The sequence below is a fragment of the Tenrec ecaudatus genome, chromosome 3 (assembly GCF_050624435.1).
Source record: "Tenrec ecaudatus isolate mTenEca1 chromosome 3, mTenEca1.hap1, whole genome shotgun sequence".
NCBI classification, from domain to species: Eukaryota; Metazoa; Chordata; class Mammalia; order Afrosoricida; family Tenrecidae; genus Tenrec; species Tenrec ecaudatus.
Genome location: NC_134532.1, coordinates 32518682 through 32537818, shown reverse-complemented (window position 1 = coordinate 32537818; position 19137 = coordinate 32518682). Strand labels below are relative to the sequence as shown.

At 42.3% G+C, this 19137-nt stretch overlaps 1 pseudogene; it reads right to left on the bottom strand.

Moving 5' to 3' along the window:
- Positions 1-4114: 4114 nt before the first annotated feature.
- Positions 4115-19137, bottom strand: part of LOC142443207 (uncharacterized) — a 50236-nt pseudogene continuing 35213 nt past the window's right edge.

Genomic DNA, 19137 nt, shown 5'->3' with positions numbered 1-19137 from the left:
GTGCACAATTAGTTATATATATCACATATAACAACTCATCTTTATATATTTATGACACTTATTACATATAACAACATAAGTCTATATGTGTATGTAAATATACGGTATTAAAGATGATAAGACAATTTTGGCTCAGGAGGGCTTATCTATAACTATTTTTTAAAACATTTTATTAGGGACTCATACAACTCTTATCACAATCCATACATATACATACATCAATTGTATAAAGTATACCTGTACATTCTTTGCCCTAATCATTTTCAAAGCATTTGCTCTCCACTTAAGCCCTTTGCATCAAGTCCTCTTTTTTCCCCTTCCTCCCTGTTCCCCCCTCCCTCATGAGCCCTTGATAATTTATAAATTATTATTTTGTCATATCTTGCCCTATCCGTCGTCTCCCTTCACCCCCTTTTCTGTTGTCCATCATCGAGGGAGGAGGTCACATGTAGTTCCTTGTAATTGGTTCCCCCTTTCCAACCCACTCTCCCTCTACCCTCCCAGTATCGGCTCTCAAACCCCTGCTCCTGAAGGTTTCATCCACCCTGGATTCCCTGTGCCTCCTGCTCCTATATGCACCAGTGTACAACCTCTTCTCTATCCAGACTTGCAAGGTAGAATTCGGATCATGATACTGGGGGGAGGAAGTATTTAGGAACTGGAGGAAAGCTGTATTCTTCATCGGTGCTACATCACACCCTGACTGATTCATCTCTTCCTCTACACCCCTCTGCAAGGGGATCTCCAGTGGCCAACAAATGGGCTTTAGGTCTCCACTCTGCACTTCCTCCTTCATTCCCTATGGTAAGATTTTTTTTTATGATGATGCCTTATACCTGATCCCTTTGACACCTTGTGATCGCACAGGCTGGTGTGCTTCTTCCATGTGGCCTTTGTTGTTTCTGAGCTAGATGGCTGCTTGTTCACTTTCAAGTCTTTAAGACCCCAGACACTATCTCTTTGAAGAGCCGGTCACCATCAGCTTTCTTTGCCACATTTGCTTATTCACCCCTTGGTCCTCGGCAATCGTATCATGGAGCTGTGCAGCCAATGATATGAATTTTTGTTCTTTGATGCCTGACAACTGATCCCTTTAGGACCATGTGATCACACAGGCTGGCTTGTTCTTCCATGTGGGGTTTGTTGCTTCTGAGCTAGATGGCCGCTTGTTTATCTTCAAGCCTTTAAGACCCCAGACACTATCGCTTTTGATAGCCGGGTACCATCAGCTTTCTTCACCACATTTACTTGTTCACCCGCTTTGGCTTCAGCAGTTGTGTCGGGAGGGTGAGTATCATAGAATGCCAATTTAGTAGAAGAAAGTATCCATGCATTGAAGGAGTGCTTGAGTAGAGGCCCAGGGTCCTTCCATCACCTTAATACTAAACCTATAAATATAGACACAGATCTATTTCCACATCCTCATATATATTTGCATGCACATGTCTTTGTCTAGACCTCTATAAATGCCCTTTGCCTCCTAGATATTTTCTCTATTTCCCTTGACTTTCCTCCTGCCCCACTATCATTCTCCGTCCTCACCTGGGTTACAACTATATCTCTTCTTTATGTTACCTTACCCTTGATCATTCCCTACCAGGCCTGTCACTCCCCCCTCACCACCAATTTGGATCTCATGTTTTTCCCTTGTCCCTGGGTTTGTTAACACCACTTCCTTACCCCCCACCTCCGCTTCTCCCAAGTCCCCCTGGAACTGTCGGTCCCGTTATTTTTCCTTCAGACAGTTCATCCAGCATATCTTTTTATCTGTAACTATTAAAGAAGGATCTCACCCAAACATTTATTCGCTAGAGTCACTGGCAGGTTCTGAATTGCCACCTTTTATGCTGTGAGCTGAGTGATTAAACATCTGTATATAAGACAGAGTTTAAAAAGACTCCCCAATGGCACAGTGGGTAAAACACTTGGCTTCCACCCAACAGGTTGGCAGTTCAAGCCCACCAGCTGCTCTTGGTGAGAAAGACAGAGTTTAATATCAAGGGTAAGTGTACATCAAGAAAGCATCCCAACATGCTTAGAGTCAGGATTGGATGCATTTGAATTGTGGCTACTTTCCTGCTACCCTAACCACCATAAAGGGAAGAGAAGGAAATTTATTTTGTTTACTCTCTACATCATAATGGAATGCTCTGCAATAAAACAAGTATTATCTTGAATCTGTGCTCCGGGGAGAACTTATTCACCTTAACACAAAAAGTCTTTAAATTATTTTAAATGTTCCAGGCTAACCTTTATAGAGATTAAATGCCATTCAAGATATATACTCCAGCGAAGTTAAGACCTTGGTTTTGTACTTCTTCTTTTTTTTAATCATTTTATTGGGGGTTCATACAACTCTTATCACAATCCATACATACATCCATTGTGTCAAGCATATTGGTACATTTGTTGCCATCATCATTCTTAAAATGGTTGGTTTCTGCTTGAGCCCTTATCAGCTCCTCATTTTCCCTCTCCCTCCCCACTATCATGAACCCTTGATAATTTGTAAATTATTATTATTTTGTCATATCTTACACTGTCCAATGTCTCCTTTCACCCACTTTTCTGTTGTCCATCCCCATGGGAGGTGATTATATAAATGATCCTTGTAATCAGTTCCCCACTTTCCACTCCACCCTCCCCCCAAACTCCAGGTATCGCCACTCTCAGCACTGGTCCTGAAAGAATCATCTGTCCTGGATTCCCTGTGTTTCCAGTTCCTATCTGTACCAGTGTACATCCTCTCATCAAGCCAGTATTGTAAGGCAGAATTGGGATCATGATAGTGCATGGGGCGGGGAGAGGACGCATTTAGTAACTAGAGGAAAGTCGTATGTTTTATCATTGCTACATTGCACCCTGACTGTCTTGTGTCCTCCCCGAATCCTTCTGTAAGGGGATGTCCAGTTGCCTACAGATGGGTCTTGGGTCCCCAATCTGAATAGGATTTTTAATAATAATAATAGGATTTGTTGTTCTTTGATGTCTGGTACCTGATCCCTTTGACACATTGTGATCACACAGGCTGTTGTGCTTCTTCCATGTGGCCTTTGTTGCTTCTGAGCTAGATGGCCACTTGTTTACCTTCAAGCTTTAAAGACTCCAGATGCTGTATCTTTTGATAACAGGGATCCATCAGCTTTCTTCATCACATTTGCTTATGCACCTGCTTTGTCTTCAGCGATCAAGTCAGGAAGGTGAACATCATGAAATGCCAGTAGTATAGAACAAAATATTCTTGCATTGAGGGAATACTTGAGTGGAGGTCCAATGCCCATCTGCTACCTTAATTTTAACCTATAAATATATGCACATAGATCTGTTTTCCCATTCTCATAAATATATTTACATATGTACATGAACTCTATAACTGCCCATTTGCTTCCTAGTTCTTTCATCTATTTCCTTTTTTCATTTCTCGTGTCCTACTATCATGCTCAGCCTTCATTTGCGTTTCAGTAATTCCTCTCGGTTACATTACCCTTGATCACAGTCTACCAGGCCTCCTACACCTTCCTCACCACCGATTTGGATCCCCTGTTTTTCCCTTGTTCCTGGGTTTGTTAACACCATTTCCTTTTCACCCCCTCCCCCTCTCCCAAGTCCTCCCAGAATTGACAGTCCTGTTTTTTCTTCTCCAGATTGTTCATCTAGCCTATCTTATTTAGACAGACCTGCAGAGATAATAACAGCCACAAAAACAACACAGAGGAAAACAAAGCAACAAAAGAAAACAAAACAACAACAATAAAAACAATTACCACACCAAAAAAAGCCTATCTATGTTCAAGGACTGTTTGTTGCCCTTTAGGAGTGTTTTCTGATCAAGTCTGATAGGGTGCTATGCCCTAGCACCAAAGTCTATTTTTGGTATTCCCTCCAGACTTTGTTGCTCTGGCCCCCTTGCTGGTCTGTTGTTTTGCCTCGGTGTGGTGGAGTCAGATAGGGCCGAATTCTAACACTGTGTCTCCAGTGTTGTCTCCTGTAGAGCTCTGTGTCAGTAAGGGATGCTATATCACATAGTGGGTCCTGCCATAGGGTCCTCTCTGTGGATTGGCTGCTGTGAGTGGGGATATTGTCCTCAAGGCTTGCTGGGCCAGGGTGTGTTCCACTATCTTTTCCTAGTCCCTTCTTTCAGAGTATTCTGAATCTATTCAAAAGAACCTACATTTTCTTGCACTGAGTAAGGTGGTGTGGCTGGCACCCGAGGGTGGAGAATTGTATGAAGTAGGGCAGGGAGGTTCAGTATTTCTTAACATCTATGTTTTTGATTCTCTGATGCAAAATGTTCTGTACCTGGGTGCTTCCAGACCTTGACTAAATAGCATGAATTGTAGGAAACGAGAGTTTTCTTTCAGTTAGATCTTCAAAAAACTTTTGTTTTCACTATAGTTTTGGGAGTGTGCATTAGCATAATCATCCCTAATTTGGAAAAAGAGCCCACGTATATTACATAGAGGCTTTACGTCTTCTTTGTAATCAGAGAACAATTGCAAGAGTCCTCCCGTTAAAGGGCCCACTGGTCCTTTGTGGGACCATGGCTTTATATTCCTCTTCAGTGGGACAAGAGCAATTGTCCCTCCAAGGGTAATTGTCTAGGTCTTGTTCCTGATGGAGTTCTAAAAGACGGTGGGTAAAATGTTTCCCTGTTTTCCTGTATCTGAGTGATCAAGGGTCAAGACTTTCCCCAAAGAAATAAAATATACATAAATAGCAAGTGTGACAAAAGGAATTTTATTGATACTGTGAGCCACTGTCAAGCCAGGTCTAAGTTCTCAGTTGTCTTTTTTATCATCAGTGAGCAAACTGGCTTTATGAGACACTTTGGTCACTTCACTAATAACCTGTAGTTTGTCTTCTGGAACTTTCAGTCAATGATTAAAAGCTTCAGAAAGCTTGATTTTTACTTGTTTACCTGGTAACTGAAGTAAGTTGGGTTCTAGAAGACTTCTTTGGATTCTTTCTTGAGCAGTCATCACTGTTTTATAATTTCAGAGCAGATGGTTTAAAGTGGCTATCATGGCTTGCTCGGTACAAGTCTGGAAGCGGCTGTGCTCAGGATTAAGTTCCCACTTCATAGCTTAGACCACAGTTCCCTCTGACCCCAATTTGACTCCCTGCCCTACTTCATGCAATTCTCCACGCTCAGGTGCCAGCCACACCACCTTACTCAGTGCAATAAAATACATCATCCAGTCCCCAATGTAATTGTTCTTAATAAGTTACTTTATTTAAAACATATTTCTTATTGCAGTTGGTGTTTACTAATAATTCATTTATTTGGAAGAACGGGATCAAAATTATCCTACTTTGGAAATATATTAATTTCAAAACACATTTTCCACACTTTGTAACACAGAAAGCTGGGTTCCTGGATGCTGTCATTAGGAAAATATGTTTGAAATTCTTTACATTTTCAGGGCAAGTAAAATCTTTAATGCAGCTCTTCCAGACAATGTTTCTAACTCCCACAAATGACCTTTCCCTGCTTGGGTCTATTCGGAAGGTTTGGGGGCAATATTGATGGGGTTCACCTGAGTAATTCAGAATAGGATTCCCTAGAGAGGATCCCACTTTCTATAAAATGAACCACATGAAAAGCAGGAGGAAGGATGGCATTGCCCACAGGAGTCACGGATGGATGAAATTCTCCTGTCCTATGATCCCTGCACAGTGGACTCCCCGATCCAGATGACAGCTACTCCATCAGAGACTGAGCGTGGAACCGTGATGCACTTCCCAATCCACAGAGTAAATTAACATAACTGTTCTTGGGCAGGAGGCTTGCTTAATGGACTCAAGTGTCTCTGGGGGTTCCTTCAGAACTTTGGGCTCACTCACCCTGGAAACTGGTGCCGAGTGCCTCCCGGATGAGGCTTGCTGGAGTTGGGTGCCGCAAGGTGCTTGAGCGGAATGCCTTCCGTTTGATATTTATAACAGAGTGGTATGCGCTTCCGGCATATATTAGCGACTTGACTGAACTTTACATGTCCTCATAAAGAACTCAGTGACATTTCCACTGGCACTACTCTTACTGGAGTTGCTCTGAAGGAGTTGCCACGGGTCATATCAAAAAGGAAGAACTTTATTGTGCCCACATGTGTCGCAGTGGGTCTGTATCCAGAAAATGAGCCTTCACACCTGGGGTGTTGAGGACTTTCACAGGAAATGGGTCGCTCACAGGAGGCTGTTGGGGATTGGCAGGCCAGTGGAGGACAGCAGCTAAAAAAGGCAGGTGAGGTTATATTAGTGGAGGGTGTGCTAGCAATGTCAGGGGCTTCCTTTGAGGCCTGTTGTCTCTGGAGCAATGAGTTGTCCCTGCCGCATTACAACTTGTCCGTGAATTGTGTAGCTATTACAATGGATAGTAGAACCTAGATATGTTCAATAGTGAACAGTAAGATATTGTCCTATCCATAAGAGTTTAGGAAGTTAGTCTCTTCTGTATACAAGGAAAGAACGTTGTCCTTAGGTCACAGGGATACACAGAGCTATCTCTCGCACTGGGGAAACTTTTCTCAAACCCAGGAGTGCAGGAGCTTCTGAGTGGAGAGTGGTCATTTCTCCCGGGCAAGGCTTCCTTCCTCATGTGTGACATTCACAATGTCATTGGCTGTGCGCTACAATCCGTAGTGGTTCCCAACTGAGTGTTTGCATCCTCTAGACAACCCCCAGCATCACTTGAGGAGAAGCAATGGAAGTGCTGGGAGGTGATCATTTCCTCTGGATTTCCACCTCTCCTTACATGTGGTACACTTCAATTTCCTCTCTGTCAGGACAAGGGATACACAGGAACAACTGTATTCAAAGGCAGCTGATGTACAGAGTCCTCTCTACACAATGTTCTTGTATCACTTCCGAACCCCCACCTGCAAAAAACTCTTTCGGCCATGGAGAGAGGAGGGTTTTAAGCTTGGGCAGGTCAGTGCTGCTTTCAGTGAGGACTGGAGTTTGTGAGCAACGCAAGATCCTCCAAGAGGAGAACATGGTGTGGCTGTGTCTCCTTCTCTTCCCGGTGGCTGCAGCCCCAGGTGAGATCGTCCCTGATTTTAGAGATCAGAACAAGGCACGGTAGGTCTGTCTGGAACTCACTGTGGTTTTCTTTGTTCCAAGGTGTTCTGTCCCAGGTGCAGCTGCAGGAGTAAGGGGCCGGACTGGTGAAGCCCTCACAGACCCTGTCACTCACCTGCACAGTCTGTGATTCTCCATCACCACCAGTGGTTACTGCTGGGAGTGGACCCGCCAGTGCACAGGGAAGGGGCTGCAGTGGACTGGGGAGATTTGTGCTAGTGGTAACACTTACTACAGCTCTTCCTTCAAGAGTAGCAACTCCATCTCTAGGGACACAGCCAGCAACCAATTCTCCCTGCAAGTGAATTCACTAACTGCTGAGGACACAGCTGTGCATTATTGTGCAAGAAACACAGGGAGGGGAAGTTAGTGTGAGCCCAGACACAAGCCTACCCTACAGTCTGATGAAGACTCAGGCTGAAGGTTGTGCCCAGAGCCCAAGTGTCAGAGCTCATACCCAGGTGCGCGGAGATGGTGTTAGGAGAAAAATCACACCAGCTCTGTGCTCTGCTTGCTGTTCTTAAGTTTTCCCACTGCTCTGCTCTTCTTTTTCCCTCTATGAACAAACAGTGACCCATAGCCCTCTGCCCCCATCCTGCCTTCATAACTTCTATTTCAAACAAGCTAACAAACAAAAACAAAACAAAACTTTCTAATCTGTTTTCTTCACATATGGGGTCTTAAAGGATTGCTTCCAAACAAGCGGCCCTCTAAGTGAGATGTCAACTAAGCCTACATGGAGGAAGCACACCATCATCACTGAAGGATGGTAAACCATTTAATCTGAAGTTGAAGGAGGATCTAGTATCAAAGACTAAATTGTGATGGTTGAGAGTGGTAGCCCAAGATTCATTTGTCGAACTTCATAGGAAATAAGTCTCTGGAGAAGTCCCTCCATCTACAATTGAGGCATGGAGAAAAGTGGTTATCTAACAGAGAGCTTTGGAGAGATGAGTATAATGGATCAAAAACATCAATCTGGCTTGAACAGTTACAACATTGTCAGTAGATTCCGCTTGCTCTACTGATGAGGCTGACCCTTATCTGGTGTCCTACATTTTCTTTATTTTTGGTTTGTGGTATTTGCTTTGGTTTGTGCTTGTCCATATTAGAATGTATCTCAGAGGTGTTATGTCATTGGAGGTCACCTTCTTGAATTTGTGTTATATGTTTTTCCATTTTTTGTTATATGCATCCTATGATTGATGAACCCATAGACACAGCAAGGAGAATAGGGTTTCAGGAGGAGGGGGTACAATGGTGGAGGGGGGTAAAGGGGAGACAATATCAAGGAGGCCATGCACGAAAAGAATGTTTGGAAACCGTCATAGCAATTGTACAACTCTGCTGAATGTTTTAACTATCGAATTATCGAATTATATGATATCTATCATATTATTATTATTATGTATAATAAAATAAAACCTGGCTTCTTCAATAGTGTACTTCTTAGTTGGGGCATCATTGAGCATTCTCATAATGCAGAACTCTGACAAACCCTTCCTCAGCCAGGTGATCAAGGTCAAATTAACACTGATAAGTTTGTGACGGTGTATATACTGTCACAATAACATAGACAGTTTCCAATCAGGCTATTCTCCAAAACAAATCAACAACAACAACATCAAACAAAAAAAAACCAAAATAAAACCTGACAAACACCGTCAGAGCTGTCAAGACAATTTTAAAAATAGAAAGGAATTTCTCAGAATTTGTCACAATAGAGAGCAAGCTAAAGGGGCATGATGACTAAATGTAATATGATGTCTTGTATGGAATCCTATGGCAGGGATAGTACCTTATGTAAGATTTAAGGAAATCCAAACAAATCATAGATTTTAATTCATAACAGTGTATCAATATTGGTGTTTGATGATTAATATGTGCCATTATAATGCAAGGGAAAATCAGGAAAGGCTGGGAGGTAATGGTTTGGGGGAGATTATATAGGTATGTCTTTCTATTATCTTTACTGGTAAAATTAAAAATAAATTAATGAGTTTACATCTCTGCCATTGTATTAAACATGCAGAAACTGGTCCGAAGTCCATTCCCTCCCACTGATCCGCTGCCATGAAGTCATTTCTGTCTCAAACCAGTGGATGGGAGAGCAGTGCTTCCCTGCTTCTCTGAAAGGGTGTTTCCAAAAGAAGCAAAATGATACACTGTTCTCTTTAGGAGCAGCTGACAGATTTGAACCACAAACACATATAGTTACCACGCCCATGTTTGACCCGTTGCACCACCAGCAATCTTTGATGTAAATTTGACCTCATCCCTCCATCTTCCCAATAAACAGTTTGGTTCCTTGGAGGCAACTTTATAAAGTTCTCTTCAAATAACTCGAGTCACTCCAGGCAGTGTCATTCCAAGGGCACTTTCCCATGGACTCGGCGACATTATAATCTTCCAGAATCTCTTTTGCAAGCCTTCCAAGTCCAACATTTCAAGTAGCCAGTGAAGCAGGGTTAATGATCCTGATTATATGATTGCCCAGTTGATAGGAATCTATGAAGAACTGATATGAACTAAGATGATATCCATTCAATATGTTGGTACATAAAATCTCGAGGGAAAATGTACATTTTTCAAAAGTGAATAATTGCAGTTTTAAAATGTGCTTTATTGTATTGGGTTACACATTTCACCATTAATTTTGAATGAACCAGGAAAACAAAGTTCTGGAATCTGTTCTTCTAGATCCTTTTGAATAAATTTTTCTCTCCACTATCTTCCCAGTAACTTCCCAGGTGTTGGCAGATGTTGCTGTTGCCTCCACCTGCAACCCAGAGGTTTCTCACAGGCTGCAGCATCCAGCTCCTACAGCTGGGTTTGTGCCTTCTTCTAGAGAGAACTGTCCTCAGTCAAAGCTGCTCCTTAGGTTGAGGTGTGTGCCCTCTGTACCATGGGCTGACCCAGTGCCCACAAGTTCCTCTTCTGGCTCAGGACAGGATGAGTTTGCAGGGGAAGGTATGAGAGCAGCAAGAGCCCTTGCTGTCTGTCCTGGTTGTTCATTGACACGTGTCCCCCATTCACCAAAAGACAGCTTCTTGAAGAACACAGAAATTTTGGGCATCCCAAGGGCATCAGGACCTTTTACAGAGAGTTCTCATATGGTAGGCACTCTTCCTGGGCACAGAAATCAATCAGAACCTTCACCCACAAACCCACGGCAATATTGCTGCTGTTGTTAGAAGTTGTCCATCAGTTCGGACTCGTCTCCACCCTGTGTAGAGAATGAAACACTGCCCGAGCCTGTGCCATCCTCAAAATTGTTCTTGTTGTTGGAACCACTGTGTCCATCATCTTCTCAAGGGTCTTCCTCCTTTTGCTGCCTCTCCACTTCACAAAGCATGAGGGCCTGCTGCAGAGACAAGTCTGTCAGATGACATGTCCAAAAGCCTCACCATGCTTTCCTCTGAAAAGAATTCTGGCTGTACTTCTTTGAAGATGAGTTTATGGATTCTTTTTTTAGGACATGGCACTTTAAATATTTTTAACCAACATCAAAATTCAAATGTGTCAATTCCATTCTGGTCTTCCATTTTCCATGTGCAACTTTAGCATGCATAGGAGGTCTTAAAAATGCTTGGCTTGGGTGAAGTGCATCTTTTTGGTCACAGGACCACTTGGTCCCCAGGAGTCATGAACCAGACTGCAGTTTCCCCAAGCAGCGTTGTGATAGCATACCTCTCCAAGACTGACTTCCCTCCCCTATCACAGTTTCTAGCACTCCACTCGTGTCCCCGCCTCACCATTCACAAACCTGCTGCCTCTCTGCTCTACTCCAAGAACAACGGGTTCCTCCTCACCCCTGGATATTCATGTTCCCTTCTCCCTACATTATTCCTTCTCACAGTCTTACCACGTTGACTTTCAACATGAGAGGCACTGGAAGAATCCTAACAGTAACACCTTCCCTGATTGCAGGTCCTAAGGTGATGGACACAGAAAACAATGAACTGCTCATTCCTGTACTTTGCGGAATCTAGTTCTGATTCACAGCAACCTGACACAGCCATGCCCCCTGCCTCTTGCCGCACCATAATGTGCTTTTTTTCCCTCTTGGGTCACTCTTTTCATATCTCATCCTTAAGAATTTTTCAGGCCACTTTTGTTTTTTCACAATGTGGCATCTCCCCTATACTCTGCACTGAGCATGCTGAGTCTCATTTTACCATGAACATCTCAGCATGCAGTTCTGTGCTTCCTTTGGGAGATACGCCCTGCAGTTGCTTGTCCCAACTCAGCCTTCTCTGAAATGAAGAGGAGGCATCCATAGAATGATCCTACACCATTCCGATGTTGCCTTGCAAAGGATCAGAAGCAAAGCCTGAGCTTCTGTCAATTAAAAAAGACAAATAAGCATATTTTGAAATGCTTCATTATATTTTTGGTACTTTTCCTGTCATTTCTCCTAAATCATGCATTTTAAAATGCTGGGTTTTCCTCTTATAGCTTATGAAGAAAGTTCTCCCCAATTTGTCCTTAATTATCTGTCCCCAAGACAAAGGAACTTGCATATGGATGGTGTAGTGTCAGACAGTGTTCTGTTGCTGTGAATAGGGTCACTGTGGGTCAGAACTGACTCAGTAGCACCTATCCACAACAACAACCACCACATGACCGTGAATTCCAATCTTGCCTTCATTCAGGACACAATGCTTTAGTGGGAAGAAGATATTTTAATTGCCCAATAATTTGGTCAACTTTCTGTTGGGATACCTATTTTATGGAGTAATTGTGTAGAAATTCAAATAGGTTTCAGGGTGATGACCAGGGCTCTATGAAAAAGTTGTAAGAAAATATAAAACTGCACTGTGAGAAAACGAAGTTGGGCCAAGTATTTATTTACTATTTTTTTAAATCCTTCATGACTTTGTATCTACCTATTTTTCAAGGATAGCAAGGGAGGTCCTGGGAATTTAATTTGAAACTTTTGTTCATCTACCCTAAAACCCTGATTATGGCCCTTCCCAAATATTTTTGTCCCCAAATTTAAAAGGATATTAAGAAAGAACACACTGTGAGTTCCTCAAAGATATAAAAATGCACTTTTACATTTCTGTTAATAGTATTATTCCTATCAACCAGAGATATAAATTTACACACACATTTTGTGTGTAAATAGAAAAATAAAATGGATTAATGTCTGATGACAATTTACTATAGAAAGTCACATAATTCATGATATTGTTATTATCATTGTGCCCTTCACACCTAAAACACTCAGATGTGTTCTAGGAACCGAGTCCTCAGATCTCAGAAGTCATGCAACTTCATTTATTGTTAAGGATTAGGAGGTAATGCAAATCCATCCCTCCCTCTGCTGATGAAAGCCAATGCAGCTCCAACCCTGCAGCTCTGGAAGTGCTCCTGGATTCTCAGGAGTCCCCACTCAGTGATAAGGACTGAGCACAACACAGACAGCATGGAGTCTGTGCTGAAAGGGGTTTGTTGTTGTTGCTATTTTAAGAGGTGATTTTGTCAAGAACCAGTTTGTGTGCTTGGGTGTGAGTGAGAGACATGGTGAATATGTCTGATGGTTTTCCTGCTCAGAGAGTGAGGTGCAGCTAGTGGAGTATGGAGGCACATTGGGGAAGTCTGAGGGGCCTCTGATACTCTCCTGCACTGCCTCTAGTTTTCCCTAAAGTAGCTAAATCATGATCTAGGTCCACCAGACTCTGGGGAGGAACTACAGTCGGTCTCAATAATCAGTACCTGGGGTAGTGGTGGTACATAACACAAAGACTCTGTGAAGAGCCAATTCACTATCTCCAACGTCAATTCCTAGAACATGTTACACCTGCGCACGAACAGCCTGAATTTCCAGGACATGCCTTTGCATTACTGCGCTACCATCACAGTGAGGAAAATTCAGATTCAGGATACAAGCCTCCCCTGCAGGGAGAAAACAGGTCCCCAGGTGGCGCTCAACACCAACAGAGCACAGGTCTCAGATCCAGGAGCAGGTGCAGATGGAGATTTAGGCCTACTTTCCTGTTGTGGTATTGGTGTTCTTCTCCATCTCTTCATTTCCCTTAGAGAATCTCTCTATTTTAATACCATGCAGTGCCTATCCCTGAAATGTTCTACGTTACAATAATTGTATTATAACAAGTAAACGTTCTGTACAAAAATCAGTCTGTTTGGTGTGGAGGAAAATTAGCCACGTGGTTCTCAGAATCAGGGTCCAGAAGATAGTCAAAGAAACTCAGAGCTCCAAATCTAATGAGATTTAGAGAAGTGGAGCGATTGAGTGCTGCCAAAGGTTAGATATTGAATTGGATCAGAAAGACTGGTTATTCAAACTCTCCAAATGGTGCCTGAAGAGAAAGATGGGGATGTGCTGCTAAAAGGACAGAGAGCAGAGGCTTCCATAGAATTCCTCGATTGTGACATTGAGTTCCAGGCTAGAGTTATGCAGCTGACTAGGTAGGGAACGAACCACATTAAAGCAGAATGTGCCTCCTTTCTTCAGTGGGAATTGTGCAGGTCAGACTCAGCACTGGTCTGAAGTCTCTTTCTGTCTTTATCTATTTTATGTGCCTCTTTTTCAGCAAGATGACATGATTCAGGAATGTTTATGCTTCCCAACGCAAGTCTGTTCACATTCACATTCTCAATATGCCGTGTTCATGGAAAAGGATGCTCAATACCAAGAAAATGTCAAAACGACACAATACTGTCTCTAAATACAATGTAATTGTGATGCAAATGACAAATTAATCCATTAAAGAAATGGGGAAAATAGTTGCTCATTTTATATGGAGAATCCTAGGATAATCAAGGGACCCCAAAAGATTGAGATCAAGGTAGGAGCCCTCACACAGACTAACCTGAAAACTATTCCACAGCCACAGCAGTCAAAACAGCCTGATACTCGTACAAAGAAAGGTATATCGACCAATGGAAGAGAATAGAAAAATAACAAATAATCCATCCACACAATAGACGACTGATCTTCACCAAAGGCCAAAGGGATTTTATAAGGGAGAGTGTGACATTCTCTTAAACAATGGGACCGGCACAATTGGATCGTCACCCTCAGAAGCATGAAAGACAACTGAAACTTCAGCTCATGTACAAATAGGTCGAACACAAGATGACCAAAGACCTAGTGTCAATCCCAGAGCTATAGATACCATCTATAAGGATGCAGGAACACACTTAAGTGACCCCATTGCAGGACGTTCATACACCATCAAGCAGAGCAAAGGAAGCACACAAAAAGAAGACAGCATAGATGAGGGTGACCTTCTAAAATCAGATATTTATGTGCATCAGGAGAGTAAAAAGGGAACTCAAGCAATGAATAAAAAGCAAAAGGCTCTTGTAATTTTAAGCTGCAGAATTGTATATTTATTTAATGTACAACAATAGACAACCAGGGAAAATATTATTGCATTTTCCTTGGACATATTTTGTATCATTTCCACCTTTCAGAATTTTGAGAGATACAGTGTACCTTGACTAAGTGATTGACCAAACCTAAACCAGGAGGTGGGGGACCGCAAAACAAACACAGAAATCCGAGTCTAGAAGAGCTCAATGCGTTGCTTCTTTGGAGTGCAGGGAGCACTCAGGAGCTCATTGAGAACATGTGTAAAAAACCTGTTAGGAAAGTGATGTGCAGATGGATAATGTCATAAAAGTTGTCACTTAAGGAGACCCCTACTAACCACTGCTATGAAATTATCTTGAGACAATCATGGCAGTCAAATTCAGAGACGGATGTTACTTGAATTCCTTGAACTCTTGCGCAGCTACATCACGGTCTCAAGCTTAAATAAGTTAGGAAACCACCAAGAGCAGATAGTGAGATGGGAGCTCAGTAAAATGAACAGGATCAAGTGATGCTCTGCCAGTGTGCATATGAAAAGGGAACTGACTCAATGATCTCCAAACAGAAAATGCTAGAGTGTCCTGTGCTTGAACCCCTGGATTTTAGTGAAATTCATGTGTATCCGTTTCAAAGCATTTGCTTATTCCCTTCAGCAAATTCTGGCCCGAAGAAGTCCAGGTGACCAATACTGAGTGCTTGGATTTCCCTATTGAAAAATATATATTAATTTGGAGATATAAAGAGATTCTAATTCAGTAAATGAGTGGTGTCAAACCTTAGTCTGGGGAAAATATTTTAAACTTTGTTATTGAGGCAGATAACAAAAGAAATTCCATTTTTGTAAGCTGCTAAGTAACTTGCCCATTCCTCCCTCCCATCTCAGAAAGTTGACTGCTAATTGATCTTCTTGTTCTCCCTCCCCTTATGGGAAATCCTCTGCTGGTGATTAATTTTAGCATGTACTTCCATGTGTTCCTAGGTTCTGGACACTACAATTACTTTTGACTATTCTTCAATATAACATTTGTTCTGATTCAATATTGTTCCCTGTGATGTGATCATCTGAACGGTGTAGTTCATCTTGTTATGGTAACCAGGATGTTATAGTCAATTTTGGTATTGTTTCTTTCTGATTAGGAACGTATCATGTAATGCATACTTGGTCTTCTTGAAGTTACCAGAATGTTATAATCAATGCTGTACCCTGTAAGGCTCCCTAACCCTAAAGAATAGTAACATCAATTTTGCTTTCTGCTTCTATTCATGCTAGCTTAAGTCTTAGACAATGATAACTGAGTTTTTTCCTTTAAAAGATGGACTAAAATGTGGACTTAGGACTTCAACCAAGGACTCACTTTTATAATCTAGCAGTCCAGTTATAAGTGAACAAAGACTCTTCTAAATTATGAAGACATTACCATGGCTGTCATATATTCGAACCTGCAATATTATCTAGAAAGAATCTGAAGGGTTTTCCGTTTTAAAACTGCATGGTTAGAGACAGTGTCACAGCTTCAAGAGTCAGATATATGAACAGTTTTCAAAAATTAGACAATCCTTGAGTTTAGGGAATAAATGTAAGGTGAGATCCATGAGCATTTGTGATGGGGCTGTGCGCAGAGCACAAATGGAGAGGCTGTCCTTGGTTGGAGATGCTCACACTTCGATTGAACCAGAGCCCCCTGGGCAAGGGACATTTACAAGAGTGTCTGAGCTCATTCTCTAAATTTTGAGGATCAGTTGTATGGATGAACCTAATTTTAGTGGAAAGTGCCTACTGGGTCTCAAGAAAATATCTTTTTGTGGAAGATCTAAATCACTGCACTTGGCTTTTCTTCTTACTCTGATTATTTTCAGAAATGATTATTTTCCATCTACTGCTCTACTGAATCTTTATACTTGAAATCAGGACTCAACTTATTGTGCATCATTTTGGATATTCCAGCAAACAAAGGTGTGTGTGTGTGTGTGGGGGGGTGTCTGTTCAGAATCTTACTTTTTTAGAGACTACAGAGTTAAAATAGTAACTTGTCTGAAGACCAACTTTTCTTGGTGGCACGTTCTTCCCTGAGACCCAATGGCACTTGAATCTCTTTCCTTACATTGAGGTTGACCTCATTCATCAGACTCTGGGATGTAGTGTGGATATTGCTTATAAGAGTGGTGGGATTGGTAAAGACTATGGCCCAAGGTCAGAAATATCCTGGCTAAATAAGATTAGTAGCAGAACAACGCCTACTGGAAACATTCTGTCAGGGGCTTCACCTCATGTGTGCATAAATAAAATGCAAAGCTAGGAGTGGAGACTGTTCTTCAGACACAGCATCTGGTTTACCCTTTTCTGAACTTCAGAATTTTGACTGAACAGAACCCTCAAACTTTCATGAATTTCTGTTGGATGCTGCAGTGATTCTCAGAACCCAGAAATCTGAGGGGATCTCCTCAAGGGTGGAGTGGGTGGGAATTGGAGCTGAATGGCTTCATTGAAGAGTTGGACCTTTGGGACATTATCAATCCTTGGAACAAATTTGGTATTCGTGTTTCTAAAAGATGTTGCTCTCACACAAGGAAAACTACTAAGGACTATGAGGAGGTTAATTAAGAGGTGTCAGGGCGTACAGGAAAAAATGGGTCTTAGAGAGTATTAAGACTGAAGATGCTTTCAACAAACATCATATAGAAACCCAAGGCAGGGCAGGGGCAACGAGGGGCTGGAAGGAAAGAACACTGGGCTCAGAAATTCTGGGCATTCTTTGACCTTTCCACTCACTTCTTGAAAAACCTTTCATTATAGATTAACATGCACATGAGTTAAAACAAGCAGTTACCCTACAATGGGCTCATAAGGAAGAGGGGAGTCTGATCTCCATTACGTTCTGCTTATAAGGACAGGGCTCCCTCACATGCAAGTTATCCTTCAGGCACTGAGGTCAAATTCATCACTGACCTGGGAAGGCTATCAGTTCTCTTCAGACATGGGTGTAGGTCTCTTGGGAAAGCCCGGCTGCGGTCTAAAGATGCTATTGCTGTGTGTTCTCCAGTACCTGGTGACAGTTCCCCAAGGCGGGAGATTCAGATATCTGACCTGGGTCTATGGGGATGTTTTTGACCGCAAGTGACTGACAGGGAACATTTGTGTTTGTTTGCCAGTGCAGCTTCAGGAGTCGGGTCCAGGACTGGTGAAGCCTCCCAGAAGCTGTCCCTCACCTGCACTGTTTCTGGTTTCTCCATCACAAGCAGTGGTTACAGCTGGAACTGGATCCGCCAGACCTCGGGGAAGGGGCTGCAGTGGATGGGAAACATATGGTATGATGGTGATACATATTATAACCCGTCCTTCCAAAACTGACTCTCCATCACCAGAGACACATCAAAGAATCAGTTCTCCCTGCAGCTGAGCTCCATGACTGCTGTGCAGGGAGTACAGTGAGGGGGAGTCAGTGTGAGCCCAGACAAAACCCTCCCCTGCAGGGAAGACAGTGGGCAGCAGGGGGCGCGCAGGACCCTCAAAGCACAGACACCCAGCCCTAGACAAGCCCAGATGTATGACAGGGAGAATTTCCTGTTGGAATTCCTCTCTTAGCTCTCAGTGTCCCCAAGGATGGTTTTTCTTTTTCTCTGAATTCTCTCCTCACTGAAGGCTTGAAATAAGGAATTAGCATTTTCTGTTGACAGTACAAATATTAAACCTGACTCTGATCCTTTATTGTCATCAATACGATCCTTTTTTTTCTTGACAAACAGGTTAACATGGTCATTCTCACCCTATCTCTTTTTTTCTCTCTTTAAAAAATATTTTATTGGAAGCTCTTACATATATCATAACCTTCCTTCAATCACATGAAACAGTATTGTACAATTGCTACCACAGTCAGTTTCAAAACATTTTCTTTCATATTTTTACATAGATGGCCTGAAGTCAAGTACTAGAGCTCCACAGAATCTAGACTCTAGATTCTAGAGCATCTCCATATTCAGAGGTTAGACAGTCCAGGACAGGATTTCACTGCAAGAGTTCCCGGAGGAAGACTGTGGGATGGGGAGAAAAGGAGGAGTATGGGAACACCACTAAATCACCCACTTGCTTGAGAAGTAAAGCAATTTATTATTTGCCTGGACAAGATTGCTGTCACAAGACCTCTCAGGACTCAATAATATATAGCTGTGAGCAAGTATTTGCATCAGGAGAATACAAAACAGGCCACACGATAAAGACACACCAATAGTTGGGTGTAATGAAGGTGTGAACATATACATAGATATGGTGCTTCCTCATGCTTCTGCTTCAGCATGTTTCATACCTACCATGTTATCACCAGTCTGCATACCCCACATCCCATTTCTTCTGCTGAAATCTGAGAGATCAGTATCTCTCACTATATATGGCGAGTACATTCAAACAGTAGTGGATGCGCATGATCATGTAAGCACTAGGATAATTCTAGAACCATGTTGAAAGAAAAGGCCAATATTTCTCTAAGAATGTATGATTTCCATTTTAATGCAGAGATCACTACCCCCCCTCCTTCCCACTCTCCTTTCTGTCTTATGTGTTGTTTTCTGTGAATCTTGATCATCTGGGATATGTAATGCTTAGCCGTTGAAGAGTGCTTACCAAAAGTTGAGCTGAGAGCAGATTGTCTTTGGTTTCTTGAGGAGATGATAGGACAGAAATTAGAATCAAAAGGACGTAGGCATGCACATCATTAACTTCTACA